Genomic DNA, 6432 nt, shown 5'->3' with positions numbered 1-6432 from the left:
GTTTTTGCCACTCATGTCAACGGGGGAGATTGTTAGCTTAAAGAATAGATTTGACAACTAATTGTCAATACACTTAACCAAGATCAAGAGTAAGTGCCGAGCAAGATAAAGTGCCGAGCTATAACAAGTGCCGAGTGATAATAGGTGCCAAGTGATAACAAGTGCTGAGTGATACAATTTTGTTTAGGTGCTGAGCTATCCAAGAAAAAGCATGTGCCAAGTATCAGAAATACTTCAGGAGCCGAGTAACTCAGTAGATCAGTATAAAAGTTTGAAATTGCACAAACTATGATGCAAACATCTTTTGCAGCCGACATAAGGTAAACTTTGAGGGATTTAATCATAAAATTGAATCTTTTATTTTTTCGAGCAATTCACATGCAGCCAATAAGAAAAATGATAAAGGCATGCAACCAATCAGTAAAAGACAGGTATTGAGTGGGAAATTGAGATTCAATATGGATCGTAGATCCAAATCAAACCCTAAGACTTTGCAGTCTTTATAAGGAAGACAAAATTTCATTGTACATATATGGAAGGACATATAAGGGTGCATAAGAAAATCTGTTTTCAGAAGCAAGTGTTATCAGATCACAAAGGATCAAGATCAAGAGAAGGCAGAAAAGGAGCCTACATTCAGCAATCAAGGATTATAATCTATCAAGTTTATTGTATCTAATACTCTCTATCAATTGTATTAGAATGAAAATCCTATGGAGATAGGTTAGCTTTATAGCTATTTTGTAAGATCCTTTTGATTAGGTGATTAAAATCCTTTAACCAAGTGAAACTTCATGTTAAGTGTTTGTAAATCCTCTAACCAGGTCACTATTAACACAGTGTAAAGCCTTTAACAGGGCAGGCCTTTAACAGGGTAAACCATTAGAAGTGGTTAAACAATATTGTTGCAGTAAATTTTTGTGGGTATCATCCCCACCCTAGTTTTACCTTCTTATTCCTGGAGGGTTTCTGGGTTACCAAATTCTAGTGTTATGAGTTATTGATGCATGAGTTTTGTTACATGTTTATTTAATGTATTTACATGCATGCAATTTATTTTCAATTAAAAGTTTTATTATATAAAGTGTGATACTTATGATTCACCCCCCCCTCTCATAAGTACACTTTCCATATTTGAATATTCCAACAGTAATAATTCCCAAAGTGTTCTTATAAATGTTATGAAAGCCATGTGTAGGAACATTGTCAGGTTGAATAGTTGAAAGATTGGCATTACTTTATTTAAACATGTCCATGCTACAAAAGTTAAGCCTAGATCCATTATCAATCAAGGTCCTACAAATGATACTTTTATTGATAGTAAGAGCCACCATAAGAGAATCACATTGATGATGAACATCTTTTGAAGGTAAATCCTTTTGCGTAAATATAATGTCAGGATTATTCAAGATAGTATGTAGGCATTGTAAGAAGTTATTGATGTTTTCTTGATTGGGAGTTGGAGTAAGAAGAGTTTCTAGAGCTTTTTGTAAGGCTTCACGGTAGGTAGGTGAAGTTTGAAGAAGCTCTCATAAAGAAATCTTGGCAAGGGTATTTTGCAATTGGTTTAACAAATCATACTTCTTGCTAGGAAGATAGGGTAAAGGAGAAAGAATGGGTTGAGAAGATGGCAATGAAGTAGAAACCACTGGATTAGGTTAAAGGTGACTCCTTGTATGATATGTGTGGGATATAGAACCTTGGTCACTGAAAGACTCTAAAGACTCCATATGTTTACATTTAATATTAATGTGAGGAAAACCTTGTATAGTCAACAAAGGCTTTGGATAAATGATGGTAGTCATCTCAACACTAAAAAAAAATTCATAAGAAGAAAAGAAGAAATCCTAGGAGAAGATGAAGTAGAATATTGATTTTCCATAAGTTCATCACTAAGAGGGAGAATTAAGGGATTTCACATCATTCTCCACTAATGCCTCATCACTAGAAGGAATATCAAATGGAGGTAAATCATCTATAATGTTGTCTTCTTTCACTAAAATGTTTACATAAGGGGAGTGTGTTTAAAAAAAATATTTATCATCATGTAAGAAAATGTCATTCATTAATAAATTACTCTGTTGTATGAAATATTCTTCATGAGAAGGGGATAAATCAATGTCTTTATCCATGGGATCATCCACAATGGTTTCAAGAGGAAGAGAGTAATCAACATCCAAATGCAAAATTCCATCCCAAATAGGAGGACTATCATCCCTATCAATAAAGCATAGTGTAGGAGCACAATAAATCCCAAAGGATTGATCCATAGAGGGAGAAGAAAGTGAATTATTTTTGAAAGTAGGCTCATATAAAGGACATATATTAGGAGAAGAATTAACATCAATCCTCAACTCATCTCCATAAAGAGAAATATATTGGAGAGATAGATTAAGATCATCTTCATTCTCTAATATAGCTTTACAAGGTAGCTATTGAGCTGTCATTTTGCATGATGCTTAACAACATGAATCCTTTCAAACTCCTCTCTTGAAAAGTTAATCTAGGATTAAATCCAAGGTTTCAGGCAATCTTGTGAGCTATCAAAAATTTGTAAATTGAAGATAAATCTATTTCTTCATAGGGAGGCCTTTTCTAGTTTGAACAATTCAAATAATATATAGCTATGTGTGAAAAATACAGACAAATATGCAAACACGCTTCTATGAATCCTTATACTTGAAATCCTTCAAAATAACACCATGAAAGCACAAGATCTCAAGAATCAATTTGTAGCTTCTTATCATCAATGTGCAAAGACCTTCAAAGGTTTGAAGTGGTGGCTCTCATATAAACATTACCCTTGTTCTTCACAAGTACATCAAATGAACGAAAGATTCAAATGATCATGAACATGAAAGATATCTCCAAGTCTCCAAGAAAGCTTCAAAAAATGTCTATCATAATGGTAGCATAAGAAGTCATGATCTTTTCGTAAGAATGCTCCAAGTCCTCAAGAAAATCACATGAAAGCTCCAAATAATGGAGATGATAAAATAGTCTCCCCCAAAATGAAGGAAGGAGGTCTCCTTATATACCAAAGCCAAGAGGCATTCCCATATTGAAGGGAAAATGAAAATGAAATGAAAAGGTGTTACCCACATAAGAGAATATTCAATTAGCATTTAATTAAGAGATGTGAAGTGTAAAACTCCATAAAAATTATAAGATGAGCAGTGTTTTTATTTAATTTAAATTTAAAATAATTCCTTTTCTTATAAAATAAAGTGTGTGACATTTATTTAATTATTTCTTTTAAAATAATAATTGTTGCACATAAAATTAAGTGAGGAGGGGTTTTATTCAATTAAAAGGGAGACAATTCCTTTAATTAAATAATACAAAAATCAAGATGATCCAACCATTTATTTAAAATTAATTAAATAAATTAACTCCAATTTAATCAAGGAAATTGATGTAAAATAATAATGATTAATTGAATAATTCAAATAAATTAATTTGATCAAAGGAAATGGTGATGGAAATATTGATTCAAGCTTAAGATAAATTATGAAACTGGGGCACATAGTCAAGGTGACCATTTTAGGGTGCATACCTTTGTGCCTCTTTGACTAATGTGTGTCCACATACATGACAAGAAAATCAAGTCAAATAACTATAAAATAAATTGTGTATAAAGATTGATTTATGTCAAAATAATATAAAGATTAAGCATCCAACTCTTGTTCCCTCAACATGCCATCTAGGGTCTTATAGTGCCTAGATGAGAATATGCCATTGCGGGTCTTATAATTGTAGGACTACCCAAAGAGTTTTTAGCAACTATAAAATTCATGAAATATATATAAAGGCAAAAGATAAATATCAACACCAAGAAAATGAAAAATCACATGTTGACTTTCCCCAATTACAATAATCATCTACCTCAAGCTAGGCAGAAATGGATGAGTAGATTTTGAATCTACTTTGCAAACAATGAAGCTCAATAGAGTTTTCTTGCCCCCTCAGGATCAAAATTGAAATGAAGAAAAGGCTAATCAAGAACAAGTTAGATACGATCAAATCAGAAAAAGGTTCACGATGAAAGATAAGCAAGATATAGATCAAGAAACCAAGGTTAAATCACTAAGCATTAAAAACATGCCCCAAATCAAAAGAAATAAGGGGCATGAATGAAAGATGATAAGATGGAAAGAAGAAGAGGGAAAATGCCTCAAAAGCCATCAACTATGCAAGATATGACATTTCAATTGAGATCACGAACAAGTGACATGCACTAAAAAGCACAATCATGATCAAAGCTAATAGCAAAGAAATGATGAAGGAAACCTCCAAAAGGTAAACAAACAAATCAAAACCTCCAAAAAGACAAGGGGATAAAATGCATGTTCATGTCCATATGACGCTTGTGTCCATTCTATGTACTATCCATTCTATGTACTTACTCATTTCAGCCAAGATTAAGATCCTAGTTTTAATCATCAAGCCAAGCTACACAACCTTCACTAGTTGGAACCATGAAGATATGAGTGAAACTCTATCAGAAAGATCACACAATAATAACTAATCACTGAAGTAAACTAAAGATATGAATGTGATTGGAAGCTTCCACAATCATCACTAGTCACCAAGGAAATTATGATGATTTGAATGAGATCTGGTAGTGTTGAGAAACACTATGAGTCTTGAGATCAAAACCACACAAGCAAGAAATCAACCATATATGTGTCTCATGGTCAATAGTTCTCTAGCTATGCATCTCGAAGAAAACCATAGAGACACTCATCAATACTAATCAAATCACTCATAAAATAAAATAAAATCACATACTCCAAGTGCAAAAATGACTAGGGAGGAAATATAAAAAAACATGCAGATATAGTGTAGTAAACATGTGTATATAGCAATGAAAAATCATCATACAAAGAAAGATCAAAGGATAGCTCAACATTACATATAAACTAAACCATGATAATCAATACAAGACTCTTAGCGTAGTGTTAAGAAACACTATTTTGGTGTTTAAGATATTTAAGGAACACTATTGTTGATATTGAAAAATATCATTTCTTTTCTTTTTTCTTTTATATTTTTTTTGAATTTTTCAGGACCCATAAATATGTATAGGTGCCCCCAGCAAGAACATACATAAGGGATAGAACTTTTTCAAATGAAGCACATCACTAGGATCAGGGAGCTAATCTCCCTTAAGTGTAGACAACAAATAGGCACCCGAACCAAAAGCAACTATAATAATAAAAGGACCCAATCAATTAGGATCAAATTTTACTTTTTGAGCTCTATTTTTTTTTATTCCTAGGATTCTCGTGCAAAACAAGATCTCCTACTAAAAACTCTCTAGGGAAAACTTTCTTGTCATAAGTCTTAGACAATCTTTTCTAATAAAATCTCATGTGATTAAAAGCAAATTTTCTCTTCTCATCAAGTAACTCAAGTTCTTGTAATCTCATAAATCTCTAATCTTCATTTCTCATAAATCCATTAAGAGTAACTCTCAATGATGGAATCTCCTCCTCTAAATGCTCAACATTGTAAATATGAATAACATCCTTGCTGGCAACTATAGAATTGGAGTCTATCAAGTTCCTCTCAATTTCTCTTGAATCATAAAGCTATCTAATAGCTAGAGAATCTAGCTCATGAGAAATATGTGAGTTTGAAATCTCATTAATTGTACTGGGTTGAGAATCATAAGCATTAATCACATCAATCCCCAAATCAACTGTAGAAGGCTCTAAAGATAAATCCAATTCATACTTATTTGAATATGCTCTTTCATCATTGTTTCTTATATCTGAATCATTTTGAATTTTTGAAGAAGAAGCTTCATTAACTAAACCATGTCCATCTCCCCGATGAAGATTAGTAAAAGGGATCAAGTCATCACATATATCTTGTAGATCAAGTATATACACTTCCTCATCATCATCATAAAAATAAAAGATGTGTCCATCATCATTTTCTTCTTTGTAAATCCAATCTCTAACAACACTTCCTTCTTCCACTTCTTCCATAGGAAGTAAAGGTTCAACCAAATAAACAACCTCACATCCCTCCATTTCACTATTAAGTGTCTTACATTCTGTCACACATTCTACAAATTTTTCAACTGTCTCATCTAAAACTCTATCCAAAGGCATATGTGATTCTACTGAAATATTCTTGATAGCCAAAGTATTAACTCCTAAAATGCACATCTCAATTTCATTGTGTACAAATTTAACACACCGATGACATGTGGAAGGAACTACTTTCATGTCATGTATCCAAGGTCTACCCAATAAAATGTTATAAGAAAGGGTACCAGTATCAACCACATGAAATAGAATATCTCTCTCAACTAACTCAATCCAAATAGGTAGAAAAAAAAATCCTTTAGATTATCTTTCACTACAATCATAAGCTCTAATAGTAACCTTCTATCTAGTATCCATAACTTGTTCTAAATGT

Source organism: Cupressus sempervirens, chromosome 4 (assembly GCF_028749045.1).
Source record: "Cupressus sempervirens isolate cs-2001-9-10 chromosome 4, ASM2874904v1, whole genome shotgun sequence".
Lineage (NCBI taxonomy): Eukaryota > Viridiplantae > Streptophyta > Pinopsida > Cupressales > Cupressaceae > Cupressus > Cupressus sempervirens.
This window is presented reverse-complemented; position numbering follows the sequence as displayed.